The following is a 20,695-nucleotide window of genomic DNA, read 5'->3' as shown; positions in this document are numbered from 1 at the left end:
CAGTAGTCTCAGACACTGAGAAGTGACTAGTGGTTATGAGGAGGGTGGGGTTTTGGTGGGTGGGTGGGGAGGTTGAATGGGATAAAGGGGAACAATACTCATTCACAATATAAGTTGGTCATAATGATAGTGCTACAGAATGGAGAATACAGTCTGATTTTGTAAGATTTTCCTATGTTGACAGATAGTAGCTGTACTAGTGGGGGGGGAGGTTAATAATATGGGTAACTGTTGAACTAATGTGTTGTATATGTGAAACTAATGATTGTATATCAACTATACTTCAATTAAAAAATGATATTGAATGAGAAAATAGGAATTCAAATAAAAAAGTTATAAGAACATAAAAATAAACCTAAAATGAATGTATATGAAAAAAGTGTAAAGTAAGAGAAAAAATATTAATCAAATAAAGAACAAAAATGTAGACTCAATTCAAATATATTTCCAAAATTCAGGCTAGATTTTGGCAAGTCTGATCAGAGATGGAAAAAAAACTGATACCTATAATACATTATTATGAAGGAAAAGGGAATGTGAGCATAGATTTGCATTATAATTAAAAATAATAAAATAGCACCATGTACTGTTTTCTCTATTCACAATATCTCTATTCTCACATCAATAGCCAAGTCTCACAGTGTATGCCGCTTGGATTATTTTATGGACCAATGTAAAACACCAAGATAAATTCAAGAAGATGTAGAATGTCAGAGGAGAAAAACTGGAAAAATCTGGACAAGAATTTTACAGGCGAAACCTTGGATAAACTTACTATTCATCTAGACAGTTTGTAAGTTCATACATCTTATACCAAAACTGGGTGAGGATATCCCCTCAAAAGAAATGTGAGATCAATATAACTTACTGTTTATAAAGCCTAAATATTAGCAAATAAATGTAGTAATTTATTGAAAGATTCATTTAATAGCAAATAATTTATTTAGTATTTTCAGAATCTCATGTTTTCTCAATTGGTTTTTCCATAGTATAGGAACCCAGCTCTAAGGGATCACAGTGATTAAAAAGAAAAAAGAAAAAGACTTGATCTAACCCCAGTGTATAAAGACAAGTATAAGTAATGAATACATGCCCATGCACAAAGAACTGAAATTCAGACCCTTTAAAAGAGTTATCACCTGCTTCTAGGTAATCACTGTGAAGTACAACTTGTATAATATCAGCCAACCTGATCTGTGCCTCCTTGTCCATTTTGCCTCCATATAACTTCTTCATTTTCAGGTCCAGTCTGAAGAAAACACTCCTACATTGCCGCACATTTTGGAAATTATTGTTTTTAAAACTTTGAATAGCAGAATATGCTGTATTCCATGCTGTAATAAAATTAATCATTGATAACAGGTCATTGCTATTTTCCAAGCACCATATTTGTCTATTAATAGGAACCTAGTTTCCTTTTGATAACATTTAATCTCCATACCAGCCTCAGACAATTTAACCTCAAATGTCTTTTTACATGAAGTAAATAAAATGTGTTTGTAGTAGTTTTCTCTTATAGGCAGCTGATTGCAATCCTGATTTAATGCCTTAACTTAGCATTCCCCAGAGTGTATCCCAAGAAACACTAACCCCCAAGATGGTTCCTGGTAGAAAGATTCTAAGAGCAGTATATACTATATGCCCTTCTAGAAAAAAATAGTTGTTCATGGGCTCATCAAAGAGCTATGAGAACTGCAGGAAAAATCTGTTTTGCTCAACTCAGTGTATTACCAAATTACTTGACAACAAAAGTCATTTATTCTCCAAATATACATTAACATCTTTGAGAAATTCTAACTTTATTGTCATCTTTACTAGTTCTGGTGTAGTAATAACTCCAAGACCTCAGTGATTCACAAAACGAAGGATTTTTTTTTCTCACTTCTGCAGATTGGCTGTGGCTCTGCTCCACATAACTTCTTCATTTTCAGGTCCAGTCTGAAGAAAAGTGACCCCTATTTGGGGCATGCTCTAATGGCAAGGAGAAAAAAGAGAGGAAGAGCTGGCAAAAGTATATAATGACTATTAATGTTTTTGGTTGGACTTTGCACAGTATTTGCATTCTCACATCGATAGCAATGGGGAAATGACAGCCTCTTCAATAGCTGGTGTTGGCAAAACTGGACAGCTACATGTAAGAGAATGAAACTGGATTATTGTCTAACCGCATACACAAAAGTAAACTCAAAATGGATTAAATACCTGAATGTAAGTCATGAAACCATAACTCTTAGAAAAAAATATAGGCAAAAATATCTTGGACATAAACATGAGCAATTTCTTCATGAACATATCTCCCCGGGCAAGGGAAACAAAAGCAAAAATGAACAAGTGGGACTATATCAAACTAAAAAACTTCTGTACAGCAAAGGACACCATCAGTAGAACAAAAAGACATCCTACAGTATGGGAGAATATATTCATACATGACATAACCGATAAAAGGGGTTGACATCCAAAACATATAAAGAGCTCACACACCTCAACAACCAAAAAGCAAATAATCCAGTTAAAAAACGGGTAGAGGATCTGAACACACTTCTCCAAAGAAGAAATTCAGATGGCCAACAGGAACATGAAAAGATGCTCCACATCGCTAATCATTCAGAGAAATGCAAATTAAAACCACAATGAGAAATCACCTCACATGTTAGGATGGCCACCATCCAAAAGACAGACAACAACAAATATTGGCGAGGATGTGGAGAAAGGGGAACCTTGCTACACTGCTGGTGGGAATGTCAATTAGTTCAACCATTGTGGAAAGCAGTATGGAGGTTCCTCCAAAAACTAAAAATAGAAATACCATTTGACCCAAAATTCCACTCCTGGGAGTTTACCCTAAGTTTGCAGGAGTTCAGTTGGAAAAAGACAGGTGCACCCCTATGTTTATTGCAGCACTATTTACAATAGCCAAGAAATGGAAGCAACCTAAGTGTCCGTCAGTAGATGAATGGATAAAGAAGAGGTGGTACATATACACAATGGAATATTATTCAGCCATAAGAAGAAAACAAATCCTACCAGTTGCAACAACATGGATGGAGCTAGAGGGTATTAAGCTCAGTGAAATAAGCCAGGTGAAGAAAGACAAGTGTCAAATGATTTCACTCATATGTGGAGTATAAGAACAAAGAAAAAACTGAAGGAAAAAAACAGCAATAGACTCACAAAACCCAAGAATGGACTAACAGTTACCAAAGGGAAGGGACTGGGGAGGATGGGTGGGAAGGGGGGGATAAGGGGGAAAAGGGGGCATTATGATTAGGTAGCAGGTGGGGCACAGGGAAGGCGGTATAACAGAGAAGACAAGTAGTGATTCTATAATATCTTACTATGCTGATGGACAGTGACTGTAATGGGGTATGTGGTGGGAACTTGATAATGGGGGGAGTCTAATAACCATAATGTTGCTCATGTAATTGTACATTAATGATACCAAAATAAAAATAATAAAAATAAAAATAAAGTAAGTGAAATACTGAATTGTATTCAGTAGTGTTTTATGTGAAGTTTTGAAGGTGAGAAGCATTTTTCTAAGTGAGTAAAACATACACAAATTACAGAGTTAAAGAAGTTTGCAAAAGTAGCTACAATTGACAGTACCCTAGTTTCTAATTTAGCAGTTTTTACTTATATTAAAAATTAGGAAATATATGTTATTAAATTTCTCTTCCCAAATTACATAACTCATGATTACTGAGACCAGTGACATTTTCCAAAGGTATTTCAGAAAAATTCTCCACAGTGCCCAATCAATTTTAAGAGTCTAGTGAATGTCCTTTCTTACCCCTCTCCTTGTTCAAACATGCATATGTATGTATATTGAATGACTTTTGTTTTGTCTTTAATAAGATTCATAAATACTACTTTTCTGTACTTTTCTTTCTGGCCAAAGATCTCATGGACATCCTTCCATGTCAACACTGCAATGAACACTTGAGTTTTTTCCACTTTTTAACTATTGTAAATAATACTGCTATGAGCATAGGCATACAAATATCTCCTTAAGTTTCTGCTTTCAATTTTTTAAGGTATATACTCAGAAGTGGAATTACTGGATTGTAAGGTAATTGTATGTTTAACTGATGAACTGCCATTGCTGTTTTCCATAGTGGTTTTGCCATTTTACATTCCTACCAACAGTGCACAAGGGTTCTAAATTCTCTACATCCTGGTCAACGCTTGTTTTCTGTTTTTTGATAGTAGCTATCTTAATGGGTGTGAGGTAGCATCTCCCTGTAGTTTGATTTGCATTTCTCTAAAGATTAGTGATGTTCAGCATCTTTTCCTGTGTTCTTGTATTTGCATATCTCTTTGAGAAATGTCTATTCAAGTCCTTTGCCCATTTTTGAATCAAGTTGTTTTTGTTGTTGTTATTGAGTTTTAGGAGTTATCTATAAATTCTGGATAAAGATCCCTTATCAGGTAGTTGATTTTCAAATATTTTGTCCCATTTTTTTTACTCTGATGATAATGTCTTTTGATGAGCAAAATTTGAAAATGTTCATGAACTCCAATTTTTTTCCTTTGTTGCTTGTGCCTTTGCTGTCACATTCAAGAAATGATTGTCAAGTGCAATGTCATGAACCTTTGTCCTATGTTTTCTTCTGGGTTTTATAGTTTTAATTCTTACATTTAGGTCTTTGATCATTTGAGTTAATTTTTATATATGGTTTTAGGTAAGGGATAACTTATCTACTTCATTTAGTTAGATGGAAACTATAAAAAATAATCAAATGGAAATGCCAGAAATGAAAAACACAGGAACAAACATGAATAATATCTTTGAAGGGCTAATTAGTTTTGACACAGCTGAAAAAAATCCAGTGAACTTAAAGATATATCAATAGAAATTATATAAAGTTAAACCCAAAGAGAAAAAAACAGTGAAAAATACAATAAATGCATGGTTTTATGGACAAACACCCCCATTTAACTCACCTATTTGGTCTTTCAAAAGTCAGAAGGATCTTGGAACATGACTGCTGTCTTAAAAGTTTAATTGGGTGATATATTAGTTTCCTATTGCTGCTGTAACAAATTACCACTGTTAAATTAAACAAGGAGGCCATTAGACCAAGGTGGCTTTAATGCTTTGGCAGCCTAGGCAGGCAAACCAAAACCTAAGCTAGAGTCAATTCTTGTAAATGCCCTAAGGCCAAGAAATTGAAGCTTTAGAATGACCAATCACAAATAGCCAACTAGGCTTTCTCAAATAAGGTGACTTCTTAAGTTATAGCCAAATAATTTCCTTGCTTTGCTTTCACACCTGCTCTACAAAAGTCCTTCCCTCAGCCTCTGCCAGTGGAGCACTCCTAACCACTTGCAGTTTGGCACTACCGGATTCAAATTGATGTTTGTCCAAATAAACTCTTAATTGCCTCAGTTTACCTATCAACACTACACATTTACAGGTTTAAAACAACACAAAATTATTATCTAATGGTTCTGGAGATCAAAATTACTAAAATCCAGTTGTCAACAGAGCTGCATTCCTTTGGGAGTCTCTAAGGGAGAATCTGTTTTGTGTGTGTGTGTGTTTGCCTTTTCCAGCCTTTAGAGGCTGACTGCATTCCTTGCTCATGACTCCTTCCATCTTAAAAACCAGCCATGTAGTATTTTCAAATCTTTCTCTTTCTCCTCTGCATCTATTGTCACATCTTTTCTTACTCTGATTTACACTGGGCCCATTTGGATAATACGGGATAATCTTCCCATCTCAAAATCTTCAACTTAATGGTATCTAAAAATTCCCTTTGTCATAATAGAGTAATATTCACAGGTTCTGGGGATTAGGAGGTGGACATCTCTGAGGAGCTATTATTTTACTGCCACATATGGTGATTCTACCTGTACCTGTTGTTCTTGATTGGTATCCTTATTCAAGGAATAACAGTTCCTTGAATAACAATAAATTCAAGGAATAACACTTCACTCTTTCATTACTATAAAGCTTGCCTCCCACAGCCCATTTGCTCACTCTGTTGCTGAACGCAACCTGTGTGACTCTATGTGCCATGTTGTTTCCTGCTCATAATATACATGATTAATCAACTGTTGTTGATCTCATTTATCAGGTTCAGATACCTTATGTTCAGTCATCCCCATTCATGGAGCAAAAACAGGGTAACCAAAACTATTGGTGTCATAAACAGTATGGCCCAACCATGACAGAGACACACAGTCAGCTTTAACTAACTGCTCTTGGCTTGTTAACTAATTCTTTAGGCACAACCAGCTGGGGTGTAGTCACTACTTTCTGGAAAGCTTGTGCTTTAGCTTGCTCTGCATTCTATTGTTTCTGTTGGGTACTGTCATTTCTTCCCTGCATGAAGTGTAACTCTTGTCCCCACAGTGAACTATTATTGACTATATCCTCCATTAGGTGCCATCAGGTATGTGCTATGTCTTGCATATAGTCTCTGAGGCTCCTGCCTGAGAGCAGCAAAAGCACAACATCCTTAATGGTTTGCTGAGACCTTACCAGGCATCAAGCCAGAGCTCTCTGGTTGCTGTGTCTAGCCTAGTGACTGTCACTAGCTGCTTGGGGCAGCCATATGGACACTTTGTGAATGCTTCCTCCGCTCTCCACACCATGGCCCCAGAGATAGTCCCTTCCATGGTTTATGGGAAGGAAGAATTCTTCTACACTGAGAATGAAGAAAGACTTCTTTGTTGCCTCCTAACTGTAGATGTTGTTTAGGCAAAGGGAATGGCCTTGTCCATCTCCTGTGTTGCTCCCTTTCTTGCTGTTGTCACCTTAATTCTCCTGACTCCCAAGGTTACTGAGATGCATGTCCATGGTGGCCTTTGGCTAGGTACTGAATGGGAAGAGGAAGGAGCATTTGGTCCCAGTCCCTCCCAAAACACCACAGGAGGTCACTCAGCTTCTCTCTAATGCAAAATCCCTAGCCAGTGTGTACCTAGGTTTTGCTTAGTGCTGCTGTTTACCAACACACAGCAGGGCTAATCTTGTGATCACAGGGTCCTGTCTGGGCCATAGACAAAATGGCCTTACTGGATGTGGACCTTGACTCCAAAGAGACTGATCGGCTTTCCTTGGAGAAAGAGGCTGCTGCAGGGCTCTTGAACTCTCAACCAACTAGAAGGTCTATACCACATAGGATCAGACAGAATCAGCAACTGAAAGCTGTGGCTATAAATCCAAAATACGTTGAGAGAATTTGTACAGAGAGGTAGAAAAGGGACCCAAGTCATTATAAGGCTTTATACCATGGGCTCTGAGCTTTTGTTAAGTGCAGCAAAGATGTGCCATTGGCTGCTTTGCAGGGACTTGACTACTCTAACTGCTGCTCAAAAGTTCGGAGCCCTGCCACTTCAGTTAAATTCCTGGGCACTGTTTGGTCTCAAGGGTGGACAAATTTCCAATGTGGTCAAACAAATCCTAAAAACTTCCCAAACAGGCCAAATACCTGGGGGTTCTAGTGGTAGCACATACTTCATGTCTCACTGTTCTTATAGCCAATTCACAAGGTCACCTGTAAACTACCCCCTTCACACATCGGGGCCCTAACAGCAGCAAGCAATTGGTCATACAACAGGCTCTTCCTGGAGTGCCATCTGGTCCTAACTTTTGAGTTGAGCCTTGGCCGCTGAGGAACACATCTCTTGCAGTTTATGGACCAAGTATGGCACTGCTTGCCTGCCGCTTTGTGCTCTGGTCCAGACCTATGTCCCATGGCATCCTGATATATATCTTTGGAGTGCTAACTTCTGGCAGCCAATTGGGTGTTATGAGAGACTGAGGCCATTACAGAATCTTAGTAGGACCCAGAATCCAAGTGCTCATCGTACTCTGGATTAATGAAACCTTGTCCTACTGGCTTGGCACAGCTACATTGCTAACATGAAAATGGCATCTTCTGACGAGTCTAACCCTGATAAAGGGGGCCTTTCTAAGCTGCAGAAGAAGTGGCCTCCCCTGTGCTCACCCCCTTACCCTCCAATGATGGGATGACATCAACAACACCCTTACTGCCACTACCATTCACCAGGTAGGAAGCCCTTGGGTCCGACTGTCTGACACAGAGAGTTGGTGTACTGATGAGTCACTATCAAAACCATCATACTAGATCTTATCAAAACCTAATTATTCTTTTGGGATTTCTGATATCATTGATTCTGATCAGGTTTCCTACTTTACAGTTCTATCAAATGCCTTAATTAGCCATAAAGCGGTTTATCTGTGAAGTTCATGTTTCTGAAGACCATTTTTACCACATGAACCACCAATGACAGCTCTTCCTAACTATATGGCTTTTCAATACTGTCTCCAACCAAAAAGGCTGGAGGCCGATCAAGGCCAGATTATATCCTATGTCTCCTTACTGATAGGATTCCCAGGTGAGGCATCCACTTGCCTAATTTGGGGCTCCCAGCACAAGCCTCTGTTTAAACCTGAGGCCCTGCCTATGATTTTAGCTCTTTAACTCTGGTTCCTTCCCTGATCCCTTGCCTAACAGTGGCCCTCCCTGGGGCCCTTTTTGTCCCATGGTGTAGATAGCAAAGAAATGGGAGACTTTATTTTTGGTGAACGAAAATCACATTTGCCAGTGATGGAAATGCAGTACTTTTATCCCTATGGCCTACCTTACCTGTCAAAAAAGCTGAATTTGGTGGCCCCAATAATCACCATATGGACCCCAGAGAAACCACAGAGCAATAAGAGACTGATGTACACCTATACTGTGATTCCCCCTTGCCCTCTCAGATAACCTGGGCTTTAACCAACACCTCTTGCTTGTCTACCCATCTCACAGAAATTACAGCTCAGGCACTGCAAGTCTGAGGCTGCTGCCCTGCCACACAAGCCAGCTAATGGCCTAGGCTAAGCAGATAGATGTCAAATACCACCTGGGCTAGAGAGTCTTGGCTCTGAGTTAAGAGGTGTAGTGTTGAGAGGCTTTTTGCATGTACCAGGATAGGGCTGTGGCCACGGGACTGATGGACTTTTTATTGTTGGGCTAAGCCAGTGGTGTCTAACAGGGTGGGCAGCACATGTGAACAAGGAAATCAGTGATGGAGCTTTCTTTATTCAGTGAGAGGTTGGATTTGAGAACAGTTTGTAGAAACTTATGGGCAAGCCCAGTGTGACTGTGCACTTACGGAGAATGAAGTACAGGTCTATGGCATAAATGTATTTTCTGGCCTAAAAACCACCTGGTCCTTCATCAGATGGGACCCAATGTCCTAACCTAAGCCCCTCTCATGCTCTGGTGTTGCAGTCCAATTGTGACCATTCCCTTCCCACCTCCCCCAGATCTGCACATATCTAGACAGGATGGGGAAGCAACATCACACCCTCTTCTGTCCTGAGAAGTGAGCCATTTGGCCCATGGTCACCTCCTCCTGACACATAAATTAATCTCTGATTAAGCAACCATATGCTCTTAGCTCCCTCTAACATTAGAATGGGGTCTACTGTTGTCCAGACAAAGATGGGACACATCTCTGCTGTATCCACTCCCTCCTCCATGCTCCTTCTACCCCTGTAAGTGTACACAGTTACACTGGAGCAAAGAGAGGCGGTATGCTTCAAACAACAACTTCCAGCTGTTAGTATCTCCATCTTTGTGTTTAAGGGACATTTTTATAGCTGTGAAATACTGCTCTGGACATGAGTGCACAGCAGATCACAAGTGAAGGGGAATTAACACACACTGGGGATTGGTTTATAAATATCCCAGCTTCCTCACTGTTGGGAGAGATGGAATAATTCTGAAGCATGTGCTATTTCAGAAAATCTTGGAATTGTTTGAGAAAAAAAAATAGTCTGCAAAGTAAGATTTAAGCTGAGATAAATGGGTTGACATTTAAATGGTTGACATTTTATTAAGTGGCTTAAAGGCAGGCCTAGAAAGTAGAACTATTTTATTCATTTAAAACATTGTAATAAAACACTCTTTCTGAACATTTACTATTCAAATTAAAGAGAACAAATCAGGAAATGCATACCTCAAAGTCAGTTTCTCTGAAATACTGAATTCTCTCCACAAAGACCCTGCATCTATCATTATTTAATGATAAGTTCAACCAATCTGCTGCAAAACAATGCTGGAAATGATGAGAAAGTAGACTATGCATAATATCCCATGACACACTGAAAACAGCAAATTGTTTTATTATACTGCTACTCTGATTTCATTTTAAATAAGAATTTAATTTTATATAGTAAGCAGTTAAAAGTTTTAATAAATGCTTCCTATTAGAAAAAAACATTTTCTCCCACATTAAGAAACATAACTGCATATAACTGAATCTAACAGTTTTGAGTTACCAAACTTCACCACTATAGGAAGCATTTAGCTACTATGAGCTAAAACTCAAAAAAAAAAAAAAAAGACACTGTAAACAATCATACCAACAATGTCAAAGTTATCCCAGGAGACAAAAGGAAGAAGAATGAATATAACAGATACAGAGAATAAGGATCAGAAATATAAACTAAATAATTAGATATTCCTAAGGAAGGTTCCAGAGCAACTGCAACAGAAACAGTTGAAGAAAACTTGTGAGCTGGGGGAAAAAAAAACCCTTTGGATACAAATTTTAAAACATCAACACAGGCATGATAAATGCAAACATAATCACAATTAGTAAATTCTAGAATTTGTTTTTAGAAACAAAACACAAAAAGAAATGATTTGGTGTAAAAATTGTGAATCAGTAGATGATACCTTAGTGTCTGCGCAGTGCAGAGTCATTAAATAAAAATCACAATATAAATAAAACCATACCAGTATAGAATATAAAGTATAGGACTTCACAACGAATTAGAAATCCTGGTGTGTCCTCAAGTGTGGCACACTCCTCTGCTGCCTAGTAGATCTAAAAGTGGAGAATCGCTGCAGGAGCAAGTCCCTCACATAAATTATCTCCAGACTTGCTGACTGGGAAATCAGGTGGTGAAGTGCCAGAGATTTCAGCTTTTCTCCCTTCCAGATTTAGCTTTCTAAATATTTACTTTTACCCTCCATCTCTACTCAAAAAGGTTAAATTTTTCTGCCATTTATTTCATTATGTGCTATTTAGTTACTGCCTTTTCATTGATCAATGAGATATCACCACACACCAGTTAGGATGACCGACATTGAAAATACTAGGAGAAATAAATCCTGGTGAGGATGCGGAGAAAGGGGAACCCTCGTACACTGTTGGTGGGAATGTAAACTAGTTCAACCATTGTGGAAAGCAATACGGAGGTTCCTCAAAAAACTAAAAATAGAAATACCATTTGACCTGGGAATTCCACTCCTAGCAATTTACCCAAAGAAAACAAGTTCTCAGAATCAAAAAGATATATGCACGCCTATGTTTACTGCAGCATTATTTACAATAGCCAAGATATGGAAGCAACCTAAGTGTCCATCAGTAGGTGAATGAATAAAGAAGATGTGGTACATATACACAATGAAATACTATTCAGCCATAAGAAATAAACACATCCCAGCATTTGCAACAACATGGATGGAGCTAGAGGGTATTATGCTCAGTGAAATAAGCCAGGTGGAGAAAGACAAGTACCAAATGATTTCCCTCATTTGTGGAGTGTAACAACAAAGCAAAACTGAAGGAACAAAACAGCAGCAGACTCACAGACTTCAAGAAGGGACTAGCGATTACCAAAGGGGAGTGGTGGGGGAGGGTTGGTGGGCAGGGAGTGAGAAGGGGATTGAGGGGTATTATTAGTACACATGGTCGGGGGGAGTCATGGGGAAGACAGTGTAGCACAGGGAAGACAAGTAGTGACTCTGTGGCATCTTACTACATTGACGGACAATGACTTCAATGTATATTGGGGGGACTTGATAATATGGATGAATGTAGTAACCTCAAATGTTTTTCATGTGAAATCTTCATAAGAGTGTATATGAATGATACCTATATACTTTTTTCCATTCTTTAAAAATGCTGAACCATGTAATGGAATCTAGTTGCAAGTAAAGATAAAACTTCCAGACCTGTGCATGAGTACCTTTCTCTTGTTTTAGCAACTATAGTTAATTTTCTGAATGGGGCACAAAGACAGAAGGTTCTCTTGAAAACAGAATGAGCAACATATCCCACTGGCCATAGCAGAGGCAACGGAGCTCAGTGGTTAAGAGACAGGCTCCACAGTCATCCTGCCTAGATTCAAATCCTGGGTATTTGCCCACTGTGTGACCTCTGGCAAGTTACTTAATCTTACCCTCCCTCAGTTTCTTTATATACATAAATTATACATATGGAGACAAACTAGTGCTAGCTGACAGGGCTGCTGTGATGCTAAAAGAGATTTAAAAAATAAAAAATAAAGTGTGAGCACCACCAAGCACATAGACCACATTTGCTATGTGCTTATGTGATTGTTTTTACTAATAAACAAACAAAAAACTGAGCAAGAAGAAGGGCTGAAGATGTCAATACTAGGCCTGGAATAGCTGTGGCCCAGATGCATATTGTTCTCTAGGCTTAGATTTGGCTGCAGCCTGGAGAGGACAAATGTACCAAAGCAAACAAAGATGTATTGGCAAAAACACAAGCACAACAACCTAACAGAGCAATAGGAAAAAAAAGACATACCTGGAAAAGTAAAACAAAAGAATTGTACTCAACTTTACTTATAATGAAAGAAACTCAAATTAAGATGAGATATCATTTTCATCTATCAGATGGCAAAGGTTTAAAGACTAATTATAACTGGTGTAGGTTAGGGTGTAGGAAAATTAATGTCCTTGTACACTTTTATCAGGACTATAATTTGATAACATCTTTTTTCTTAGGGGTGGAGAAGGATGAGAGATAACTACTCAAAATTTTAAATGTGTATATCCTTTAGACTCAGAATTCCACCTCTAGGAATTTATCCTATACAATAAGTACAAAAATACATGCATAAGACTATACCACATAGTTTTGTTCATGAAAGTAGGGAAAACTGACAACCTAAAAGTGTATCGATGGGGAAGTATTTAATAAATTATCTTACCCTCCTTCAGTTTCTTTATATAAATAATTTATACATATGGAGACAAACTAGGGCTGCTGTGATGCTAAAAGAGATTAAAAAAAAAAAAGTGTGAGCACCACCTAGCACATAGACCACATTTGCTATGTGCTTATGTGAAAAGCAACATAATCATTCACTCATTCATTCAACAAATATTTACTGAGCATCTACTACAGGATCAGGCATTACTGTAAAGGCTGGGGATTTGGCAGTAAATGACACAGTCACTAATTCTTCCCCAACCTAGAGTATACATTACTCTGTTGAAACAGACAATAAACAAAATAAAAAGGTTGGAGATCAATGCTGGGAAAAAGTCATTAATAGAGAAAGGAAATAGGCAGTGACAGAGGAGGGACTGAAATTTTAGATGGACACGTAGGGAAGGCATCTGAGAAGTTAAGTAAGGATTGGGAGAGGATAATGGAGAGATCTAGGATAAGACTGCCAGGCAGAAGAAATGGCCCTGAGGCAGAATGACATGAATCAGTGTGTCTTGATATGGAAAGACCTGACTGTAAAGAAAGCAAGCTGTAGAACAGAAAATATTCTATGATCTCATTCATGCTTTAAGAAAAAAGGATAAACACATGAGCCCATGCGCTTGCGTGGGCATAAACATTTTGTTGTATATACAGGAAATGTAACAGTGGTTATATTACTTGTGGGGAATGGAACTTTTCACTTTAGTATTTCCCTTGCTGTATGCTTTGAAAAAAACTTTTTATCATGAACATAATTTTATACAAAAATAACTAATTCAAAGAAGTCAGGCAGAAATTCTATAACACAGGTACACTAAGGATTCTCATCATCTCATTTCTTCCAATCTTAAAAATTAATGAGCAAAGTTATCCTGATCACAGAAGAAAACCTTCTGCAGTCTATAAGCCCTGATCTCAGTGGTAAACTTTTTCAATGCAGGTAACAGATCATTTTTGGGGTTTGTGTCATAGGAGCAGGCATTGCCTACACCCTCTGTAACTCCCTTCTGTATAGCCTAGTCAATGACCATAAAAAGCTGTAAAAGAATCCACTGCCTGGATTATGGCCTGTGCTCATCATGAAAATATGTACTGATTTAATGTGCTAAAGATCTTTCTTCTATATTGGGGTCTGCAAAAGGCAAAGCATTCCTGCAGTAGAGAAAACCTCCGGTTGGGGAAATGTGCTTGAGATCATTTAGATGCCTGAACTACTCCAGGGAAAAGATGAAAATGCCTTTTAAAATCCTGAGTTAAAGTACCCACAAAGGTCTAGAACAATGACTCTCAATAGTGGGGAGGCAGGAGTGGGGAGGTAGATGCCTACCCTCCTCCGTCCTCTCTCCTCTGTTGTAGTAACTGCCAGAGGGAGCCAGTTACTGACAGGAATATACCAACTAAAAAGCAGTAGAAAAACAGAGAATACTGAGCTAGAACTTCTCAGCAACTCCTAGCACTTGTCAGTTCACAGAAGTGAAATTAGGCTCTTGAAGATACAGCCACAAGAAAAATGAAGGCAGCCACATTTATTGCTCCAGGACAAGCCAATCCAACAAGGTCCCAATTAAATCCCAAATCTAACAAATTAAGTAAATAGCTGCTACATTTCACCCTACTTAACCTCACTACATCTCACCTCACTTAACCCTCCTCCAGGCCTAATTTACCACATTAGCTGGCCCTAGAAGGTGAACACCATATACAGGGACAGACTCCCCATATCGGTCTCACTGTTAACACTGATTTTCATGTCACTCAAAGTAACACCAAGTCACAGGAAACAATCAATTTCTTAAGTATCTCTGTACTTTTAATCCTACCCCCCCTTGCCTATTCAGACGTTTATAACTACAGTTAAGCTGTCTTAACCTCTCCTCCTCCACAGGATCCTTTCCATCAGCAAAAAATATGCCCTAGAATCTCTCATCTTAATATACACAACACATAATCATGCACTCCTTGTCCCCTTCAATTACTTCCTCACTTTTCAACTTTACCTCCTATCCAAACTTCAGCAAAGAGTTGTCTATGCCAGGGCTTAGCAAACTATAGCTAGGTCAGCTGGTTTTGTAAGTGAAGTTTCATTGGAAGTCACCATGCTTTCATGTATTATCTGTGGCTGTTTTCAAAACAGAGGCTGCAACAGAGATCAAATAGCCCAGAAAGCCAAAAATATTTATTATCTGGCCCTTTACAGACAAAGTTTGCCAACTTCTGGACTATACTCATGGTCTCTACTTTCTTCTAGTCAATTTGTCTTTCAACCCACTCAAATCTAGTCTCTTCAATCCTTCTAGTGTAATCGCTGACCAACATCACCAATGACATCATGACACCAAACCCAAATCTTCACCCATCTGTCCACTCTCCTACAAATACTGACCTCACTTGATTCCCATGACACCACTCTCTCTTGGGTTTCCTCCTGCCTCCCCAACCTTCCTTCAAAGCCTTGTCAGCTGGCCCTCCGTCCACTAACCAATCTCAGGGTTCAGCCCTAAGCTCCTTTTCTTCTCATTCTACAGTGTCATTATCAAGGGTTCTTGATCCTGTGTCAAGGATCCTTCTGACATCTGATAAAGCCTATGGACACCCTCTCAGAATAACTTTTAAAGATGTGATGTAAAATGTGAAGGATTACAAAAGAAATACAGTTTTCAAAACATAAAATTGTGATACGTATTTCTTACTCATGCATTTTTGATACATTAAAAATCAGGATCTAGTCACGGGTTTACTAACTCTGTACTATTATTTCTGAAGTAGTGATAAATGTAAATGCTATTTTGAGATATCAGCAATAGTTGTAATGTGATATGAAAATCTTGATTTCTATTGGTGACAAAACTACAAATATTAATACTGCTGTGGTTTGAGGCCCATGTTCAAAATGGAAGGAAATGTTAAATTTCAACTAGAGGTTAGTAGAAGCAAGAAAAGTTTTTCCCAGCCAAGTTCATGGACCCCAAATTCCATAAATGAATCCGTGTGGGGTTTTGGATCCCAGATTCAGGACCTCTGCACTGGAACATCCCAGTGGTTCGCACAACTTCAGAACCATCTCTAAGTTGAGGACTCCTGGGTCTGTTATCTCTAACCCAGACCTTTGAGTTCAGACTGGTATATTCAACCTCCTACTGGATATCTCTACTTGGATATCTCATAAGACATCTTAAACTTAACACATGAACACATCAAAAAAACCCAGGTCTGAACTCTTGAATCTACCCACACCAACACTTTTTCAATACCACTCTCCCCATCTCAGTAAACGGACCAGCACATCCTAAGTTACTCAAGGCCGAAAGCTGAGGTCAGCCTTGATACTATCTTCTTTCCCAAACTATCCGTAAGTCCTGTGGACTCTACCTCCAGAATACCAAATCCATCTGCTTCTTTCTAGGCCACCACATTCATTCAAGCTGCCAGCCTCTCTCTTGAACTGCTCTTAAGAGTTTCCTAACTAATCTCCCTGCCTTCTCTTTACACTCTCTCCATCACTTACCACAAAACAGTTACAACCTTACTGAATACTCTTCAATAGCTTCCTGTTGCTCTTTAGAGAAAATGCAAACTTCTTACCATGGCCCATAATATCCTGTATGATTCAGCCCCACCAGCCTCTCCAACCTCACTTGGAATCATTCTCCTTCCTCTCTTGCTATGCACCAAACACAACAATCTGCAGAACACTAAGGTCTTTGCTACCTAGGAGCTTCTGAACAGCATAAAAATATGTTTTAAATGCTCTGCTTTATGTTCTTGGCATGACCAACTCTACAAGCATCCTTTAAGTCTATTTAATTAGATACCCTTGGCTATTTTGTCATAGCACTCTATTGCTTTCATAGCATTTTCCTTATTGTGTGACTATATATTTATTTGCTTACCCGTTTATTGTGCTAATCAATTAGGAAGGTACACCAGTAAGGTCAGGGCCCATTTTACTTACTATGTATCCAAGACCTTAGAGTAGTACCAAGTAGATAGCAAGTTTATGCAATATTTATTTGTTGAATAAATATGGTCCTTGCTCTCAAAGCACTTTCTTTGTGGGGCAACAGCACACAGAAGGCCCTCAGAAAATACCTGGTAGAGTGATTCCATGATTCTACTGAACATTACCAGTGATGATTCCCCAAAGCAATTGTACCCCTAAGTCTCATTCTGAGAGAACTATCTACAAGATTACTGGAAATATACAAGAATACTATTTCTACCAGGATCAGAGTACACGAAAAAAGGAACAATAGCCAAAGAAATTCAAAGTAATTTTGTGCCCATTGTGCCTAGGAATGTAAAACTCATAACTGCAAAGACAGGCAGAATGTAATTATAATTCTATATCAATTTATCAACTTTTAAGTCACATAAGAGGGAATAATGGCATGGATAAACTGCAAGGTATCTGAGTAAACAGGCAATACTTCTAAACTTAAAAATAAATAAATAAATAAAAGACAACAGCAGTCCCTTTCTCCCGCCTCCTGTTCTTTAGGGCACTGGTTCTCAACCAGGGCAGTTTTGCCCCTCAGAATCCATGAGGTAATGTCTGGAGACATTTTTGGTTGTCACAGTAGGGGAAGAGGTGTTACTGGCATCTAGTGGGTACAGACCAGGGACACTGCTGAACACCCTGCACACACAGGACAGTCGCCACAGCAAAGAATTATTCCACCCCAAATGTCAATAACACTGACAAACCCTTCCAGTAGTATGTGATGTAATTGCTATGCATATATCATCTCTGGGAGGACATATAAGAAACTAGTAAGAGTGATTGTCTCTGGCAGGGGAAGTGAGGGTTTGGGGGAAAAGAGGAGCAGTAGGGAGACTTTGATTTTTAAATATATATATTTATATACATATATACTCACATATATATAAATATATGTATATATACCCTTTTGTGCTTTCTGAATTCTGTATATGTACATGTCACTTATTCAAAAAAATAATTTAAAAAATAACCAAAAAGTGGTCAGTGTGGCTCTAGACTATAATCTCCAGACTACCTTCAGCCCACAGAGAATTACCAAAAGGAAAACAAAAAGAATGGGTTCTATAATGTTAAGTGAATCCTGAGTGAATAGCTAGAAAATCCAGGTTTTGTTACTCCAAAATGTGGAGCAAAGAATGTCACTAAACCCAGAGAATGGTTCCTCATTTACAGAATGAGAGGATAATGTGCCCAACTCAGAGCACACCAAACTGTGAAGACCAAATTAAGTAAAGAAGGTAAAATACTCTATGAATTATTAAAAACTATACAAATACATTGTTATTATTTTTTAAGAAGGTCCTAGTATTATGAAAGAATAAGACTAAGAATGATAAATGAGACCCTTTAACATTATTCCCTTCCTAAATTACACATCATTTCATTATCACTGGGGCTTTAGGAGTTGTAAATCTTCTATTTATACCGCCTACCTAAGATCTAAGTAACTCAGGGGAAGGTCTTATGATAAACCACACAATCTGTAGGTGGTCAATACTTATTTGATGATTTGCATGATTACAATAAAGGTTAAAAAGAAAAAACTTCTTCCTAAATCACTCGATTTGCTACAAAATAAGCAGAGGTGAGGATATTAAAATAAGCATTGGCTCTGCTAATCTTAATAATAATTCTATGACGGGCTGCCTTAACAGAGAAAAACATTAATCAAAACAAAACCTGTGTAATTTAACCACGAGCTCTCTTGCCTAACATGCTGGGCCACGTGGGCACAGGCCAAAGAGGTAGGTCTCTTAACTCACGAAATTATTGAGTCATGATAATACTTTTGGTACCCATGTGTTTGAATGTCAAGGAGAGCCAGTACATAGGAGTTGCCAGTAAAGATGATTAATGCTAATGATGGTGCAAGTTCTCCAGTTTTAGCAATTCTGAGCAGAATAAATGAGCACAAGAGCAGAATGAGTGAGGCATCAGTCATCGGAAAAGAAAAAGGAAACTGGAGGTGTCTTACGTGATGTGCTTGTTATAAAGGATGAAGGCATGTTCAGTGTTGCCTTCCTCAAAGTAAATGGGGGCTATTCTGATCATCTTGACTCCAGAGCGGGGTGGAATGTCTTCATATATTTCCACGATGCTGCCCATCTGGGAGAGAGCCCTCACCCAGTCTTTGGGTGGAAGGCTGAGCTCACATCTCTATGGTCAAACATCAGGACCAAGTTCTGAGCAGAAAAGAAAAAAACAGGTGGCATCAACCAATGGCCCCGTAATGCCAGCACAGCCTAGCACACAGTGTGTTCATCCCACAAACCTCTACATAACAAATTAAGAGAAAAATACCCTGTTATGGCTTGTATCAAATAAGGTCTCTTTCCCATGAAAAAGCTGAGACCCTCATGGAAGCCCTGATCACAAAGGTGAAAGGATAGGCAGACTCAAAAACTCAATCCCAGCGCCACAAGTAGGTGGTACAAGGAATAAAATTTACATTTCTTTCCATGCTAATCATGCCCTATCAGCAGGTGGCCCTGCCCTCAGCATCATAAAAGGAGGAACAGTATTTTAATTTTTTTGCATTATTTCTCTTCCCGGATACCCACTTCAATCCACTCCATGGCAGAGTATACTCAACGAACTGTCATGGTAATTGCTAAATGACGTAAGTTTGATCATTGGTATTTAATGTGACAGCAATTGACATTTTTCTATGATGTCCTTTTTTCATATCTGAGCACAAGTTAAAGGAAATGGTGTGGGAATGAATGCTCAAAATTCTAACTCTGCTCACTAAACCACTATTCCAGTCAATCTATAACATTATATTCATCATATCAGGGCAAGGAATTTAGATCTTGAAAACAATTCATTCAAATCTATCTTCAAAGACTAAGCACTCTTTGAATAACAAAAGGGCACAAGGTAATTTGCAATGCCAAAAGGCAAACGAACAAAAAACCTGGCAGTTTCCCTCCCTGGGTCTCAAGCTGCAGTAATTTCTACAATCTTTCCAGATACTGTTTCTGTTAGAATCAGATTCCAACTTCTAATCAGATATAAGTCTACATCATTTCCAAAAAGAATCTGGGTATCTGATACACATCGAAGTACAGCACACCCTAGCATTTCGCATGCTCAAAAATATACAAGCTATTGACTTCACCTTGGAATTCAAGGCCCTGGGAGATGCAGCGTCCGCAGATACGGGAGGAAGGTGGCCTGAAGGGGGCAGAGGGCCAGCGGAGGGGGCGTATGCTGTCGAGAGGGGCCACCTGACAACTGCTTGAGGCTCCCTTTTCGAAGACAGTCAGGCCCAAGTTGCCAACCCGGGGCAAAAACATTCAAGGTTTTCGGGTCCCTCGAGCGCGGCAGGCGGGGACGCGCTGGGCCCGGCTGGGAACGGGAGCCGCGAAGGGCCTCGCGCGAGGCGACCCTGGCAGGGGGCGCACGGCAGGAGAAGGCTGCAGGCCCACACTCCCGGCGCCCGCTCGCCTACTCAGTCAGCCCACGCTCTTGCCCGACCCCCGCCATATTCCCGGGATCTTTGCCCACCTGACCCCTCGGATGACACTCCGAGCTTCTGTAAACGTCCATCCGGCGCCCGCCCCGCCCCTGCCTGCGGACTTTCGCCTGCACTCGGGAGAATTTAGGACCCAGAGGGTAGAACGGCCGCCTGAGGAAAGTCCCACCTCTGAGGAGCGAGCGCGCTGGCGGCCGTTTGGGTCCAGTTAGATCGAGGCG

General features: G+C 39.4%; 1 long non-coding RNA gene across 1 annotated transcript; it reads right to left on the bottom strand.

The window, feature by feature from the left end:
- Nucleotides 1–877: 877 nt before the first annotated feature.
- Nucleotides 878–20,484, bottom strand: LOC130681146 (uncharacterized). Its single transcript, XR_008994199.1, has 3 exons — nucleotides 20,118–20,484; nucleotides 18,972–19,179; nucleotides 878–1,971 (listed from the first exon to the last, which is right to left on the bottom strand). It is a non-coding gene; the product is annotated as an uncharacterized LOC130681146 (long non-coding RNA).
- Between the last annotated feature and the right edge of the window lie 211 nt (nucleotides 20,485–20,695).

The sequence above is a fragment of the Manis pentadactyla genome, chromosome 15 (genome assembly GCF_030020395.1).
Source record: "Manis pentadactyla isolate mManPen7 chromosome 15, mManPen7.hap1, whole genome shotgun sequence".
Classification (NCBI taxonomy): Eukaryota; Metazoa; Chordata; class Mammalia; order Pholidota; family Manidae; genus Manis; species Manis pentadactyla.
Note: the sequence above shows the minus strand (reverse complement) of the source record. Positions and strands in the feature narration are given on the sequence as shown.